The sequence below is a fragment of the Sinocyclocheilus anshuiensis genome, unplaced genomic scaffold (genome assembly GCF_001515605.1).
Source record: "Sinocyclocheilus anshuiensis isolate Anshui unplaced genomic scaffold, SAMN03320099.WGS_v1.1 scaffold235, whole genome shotgun sequence".
Classification (NCBI taxonomy): domain Eukaryota; kingdom Metazoa; phylum Chordata; class Actinopteri; order Cypriniformes; family Cyprinidae; genus Sinocyclocheilus; species Sinocyclocheilus anshuiensis.
Window position 1 is genome coordinate 1,596,179 of NW_015552562.1, and position 5,159 is coordinate 1,601,337.

Sequence of the window (5,159 nt, forward strand, 5' to 3'; positions counted from 1 at the left end):
AGAGGACGCAGTGTCTCGTTCCCTACTCAGGGAACCATGGTTACATAAGTAACCTGAGACGTTCTCTCCTCTAACCACAACTGCACTAAACAAGAGTAAGGTGTAATTGCATTTCTAAATGAACATAATGTTTTCATCCTGACAGAAAAATAGTAATCAAAAGGCTTATGGTATGTAATCATAATAATTAATATGTTCTAGGCCCAAACAACAGGCCTGTGAGAAATTACTGTTTATTTTCAGTAATGATATCACTACTTTCCACCTACATACCGTATATTTAGTGGAAACATCTGTCTTTAGACAAAGTTGAGCAGAAATCCCTTCAGAGTGGATATTTTCTTTCATTTAGAATCATTCATTCAAAATGAGTGCAGCTGAATCACTCACTAGGAGACCAGAAAAGGCTAATTTAGTCCCTTGTCTCCTGATCCCCATAATTTGTAGTGTGATAGTCAACAGCATGAGTCACCTTTGTCATTTATGTTAAGTGCTGACCATAATGTCCTTTGAGGACTGGGAAATTAGTTTCTCAGCAGGGGGTCAATTTAGGTAAGAAGTCTGACTCTCACGGCCAATGAATGACAATAAACATTCTGTGTTCCTGTATTGACCAGGAGGGGGCAGTATGAGCAAGGAAAAGCGTTTGGAAATGACAACAAGCCTACTCAAATTGACTGAACTAGAGGCGTGATTTATTTGATCAGTTATATGTTTTTGTTTATGAAAATGTTGCAGGAATATGATTGTCCTTTGCTTTTCATATGCTCCATTGATTTTCATACTCTGCTGCAGCCAATAGACTGGAACGTACTTCTTTGGAATATTTCTCTTTCTGTTTGAGGACAGGCCAGGTCCAGTGAGTCAAGAAAAAGACTCAGCTATCTTTGAAGTTCAGCTTAGAAAAACGAGAGAACCTGGAGTAATGCGTTTCAGGGCTTGTTCCAGCTCTCCCACATGTTTTGCCCTGTATTTCACTATAGCCTACCACATACTGTATAAACACACAGACACATTCATACATATGAATTTGCGGTACCTAAAGTCCCCCCAAACACCCAACATAAACACCAGAGAGACCATCATATTGAGCGGGTCTCAGGGGCATGAAATGCAATGGGATTGACGTATACCAACCTAAGAGTCATTTTCTCTGATAATATTTCAGCCAAGGGCGTAGGTTTGATTTAGGCATTGGTGGGGACATAACGGCAGACATTCCCATAGCATCCCTACTAAATTTTACGCCCATGAAAATCATAACAAGCGATGTCTGAGTCTGACTTCGGAAACTATTGTTCTCTCCTTAAATATGAAGAGGTCAAGCAACAGATGAATGAGTTCATCCAAATTTCCCAAAAAGCTTATGGATGTAATTAATATAAGTCAGACTCTGAAGTGAGTTGTTGTTTTTGTCACTATTTTAAGGAAGATGTCATTCAGAGAAATTGGTCTGTTTTTTAATGTTTATCTAATCTCATTTTGTAAGTGACTTTTCTTTCTGTTTTAAAGATGTTTTCTTTGGATTGTTTGACTACTTGTAAGAGAATATAGGAAATATAACTTGATTAATATGTGTTTCCTGCTAGATGAATTTTACATACATAAACACAAAGTTGATCTAGACAAATACATGGAAACTATTCAAGGTTCTGTTAATCCTGCAATGAAAATATTCATCCTATGTGTTCTCTTAAGGTGAAAAAAACATGGTTACTAATAGTTAAACCATATAGCCTAACCACAAATAACAATAGTTTTGCTACACTAACAATACCATATTTGTAGTAAAACTGTGGTTATTAAAAAAAATGTCTATTATAGGTCTAATAAAATCATGGTTAATTTTCTTAAGGGATTTGTATTTGTGTATTCTTTCTTTTTTATAACTGTACTGCCTTAATGGTTTGATGTTTTGTACTGTTTATTTAAAAAAAAAATCAGAAAAGGATTTGTGATATGTGCTCCGAAGTCCCGATCTGAATCAAAAGATTCACAAACCCACACCGAAGTCCCAACATGAATCAAAAGATTTGCGATCCACGCTCCGAAGTTCCGATCTAAATCAAACGATTTGATGATTTAATGATTGGCGAACCATCATTTCAGATCGGGACTTCGGAGCGCGGAGCATGAATCATTCAATATTATGGTTCGCGATATGCATTCCGAAGTCCCGATCTGAATCAAATGATTCACAGTACGGGAAGCGCTGATCTAAGTCAAATTATTCGCGAACCTGTTCCAAGCAAATTATTCTCGATACGTGATCCGTTTGGAGCGCTTCGTAACCGTGTATCATTTTGCAACGCAAACTGATTTAGAGTTTCGAAAAGCTCGTTTCACCCAATATAAGTGCTTTTTAAAATCATTACAAGCGATGTCAAAATTCGAATATGAATGGCTCTTTTAATCTGATTTTGCTACTGAATCGAAGTGAATGATCGAAGTTATGAGTTTGAATCAATCGAAGCGGTTCCAGTGTAAATGACTCACTCAATTGATTCAGTTTGCCTGTTCCTCAGTTTGACCGCTGCAGTTCAGTTGGTGACAGTTCAATAGGAAATCAGTTGTAAATGATGTTTGTCATCCAACTGAACTGTGCACATATGTTTTAAACACTTCGGCTACCTTATATGTTATTACTCTGCACGTTTTAAATATGTGTCATTGAAAGCGCATTTCTAGCGTATTTACTTGAACTTCTCAGGTATCAATGGAATTATGGTATGAACTACTGTATTTCAGATGCGGCCAATTTTACAACAACAATGGTTACATACACATATATTTGAATGTTTGATAAAATATTATTGCTGGGACAATTTAGCAGGCGCTGGATATTGGTAGGTACATGTCCCTAGCGTCCCTACTAAATTCTACACCCTTGGTCTATTTTTGCGGTAGCTCTTTATTACTGTTACATCACTGTTGAAGAGTAAGTAAACTGGTGAAATGGATTTACTTACTGTAGAGTTAACAAAAGTTGTCATGAGCATTGTAATGTTTGTAATGCACTGAAAAGTGGTGGGGCTTCACAAGGTCTATACAACAGTTTGTTTTGGTCCTCAAATCTGATTGGCTGAGAGACCTTCCAGGATGGCTGATATGTGTCTGCTCGTGTGATATTGGCCAAACCACCGTAGGAAACAAAACTTGCAAATGTCTTACTGTTTGTCAAAGATGAAGCAGCTATTTATTGCGTGTGTAGCTTGTAAATGATTCTGTGCTGCAAGTAAAGGCGATTTATATCCATTTATATGTCCAAAATAGTATAAAAAAATTGCCACAGGCTAGAAAACTCCCCTGGTCGTTGTTAATAGGAATATTTCCACTTTCTATTTGCTTCTGTCAGTTTTTGTCATATTATGTGCCCAAACACATAAATAGTGTACGAGAAGCGACCGGCGGTAAGCGAGTAAACAGTGAGCTCATTCCTCCAAAGGCTGGGCGTTCAGATTGATTGGCACTGCAGTATCGGAACATACATCACGACGGGCTTTTATTCGCCTGCCAGACAGAGGAACGGTCCACAACCTCCTCCTGGCTGTCTCGATTCCTGTGCAGATGTGCTTGAAGATCGGTAGAATGTCCCTGGCTCACAATTTCCTTACCTGAGTGATTTCTCTTTGAGTAAGTCTTGGTCAGATTGGAAATGGGTCATAAGCGAAAGAGAGAATTGGAGCAGGAAGAATTAGGGGTTGTTGGGTTTGAGAGTAAGGCTCCATTTCATTTTACCACAAGCAAAAATAATTTCTTGGCTGGCAGAGACGTGCAGGGCTTCACCCAGAGCCCATTAAAACATGTCAACTGTGTCATTGATTTTAGTTCAGTCCACCATTGATTGGCGTCTAAGCCCAGTCAGGCCGCATTTACATAGCTGCGTCCCATAAGCTGCTAATTGGTAGTTCGCCAACAATCATGGCAGAATGATGAGAACGAACAGTCTGGGTTGATGTGAGGCAATTGTGGATTGTTTGCAGCAAAGGAGTATCCATGTCAAATAAAATATTGCTGGTGTGCTGCCCATGGTTTTTGCTTATATAAGTCACACGTTTATTGCCTTGTCTAGTTGTATAATCGAGATTCAGCACAACACTCTGTCTCTAAGTCCAAATTTAGGTTTGTAGGGAAACGCGGCCGTGCATATCATGCCTCACATTGGTTTGGCAGCGCTAACAAACATGTTCTCTCTAATAAAACCAGGGAACGCAAGATAGAGGGGAGAAAAGAATGAACAAATAAATAAAGTGGAGTTCAAAAGTCTGAGTACTGGTGAAAATGCTGTTATTTATTATGATTATGCATCTTAAACATGTAAAGGATAATATGCAGTCAGTTGGTAATTGTAACAAAATAAACTCTGAGATGATCAGGACCTAATTAATATCTTTTATTGCGTTTTCTTTTAATAATACTTGTCTTTAGCAAAGATGCATTAAATTGAAAGTGACAATAGAGGTATTTATTGCAGAAGACAAATAAATCCTGTTCTTTTGAACTCTCTATTCATCAGAAAATCTTGAAAAAAAAAAAAAGTAGCACGGTTACTACAAAAATATTAAGAAGCACAAGCATTTTCAGCATTTCTTGGGCAGCAAATCAGCATATTAGAATGATTACAGGCACTGAAGACTTTAGTAATAATGTTGAATACTCAGCTTTGCATCACAGGAATTAATTACATTTTACAATATATTCAAAAAGAAAACGGTTATTTTAAATTGTAATATATTTCACAATATGTACTGTAGCTTCCACTAAGAAATAAGATTCCATGTACAAAACAATCGGCCTAGTAATAAGACGAACATAGCAAACGATATATTCTCTGATTCAGTTTGCCTGTTCCTCAGCTTTTCGCGTCTTTATCCATGTTTACGCGACACTGTCAGTAGGCCTACTATTACTGGCTTAGCTCACTAGTTTTATGACATTAACTGAAATAAGCGAAAAAACTAATAAAAAAAATGTTTACAAATAAAATATCCATTTTTCCATTCCAAAGACAACATCCAACAGAAATCTACGCACATATTCAGGCGGGTAACCGGTTTACTGCTAACTAGTGAAAAGACTCCATTAAAAAGGCGAGTGGCACCTCCGAATACATGTTAGATGGAAACATTATGCTTTGTGATCAAGTTTCTTTATATATA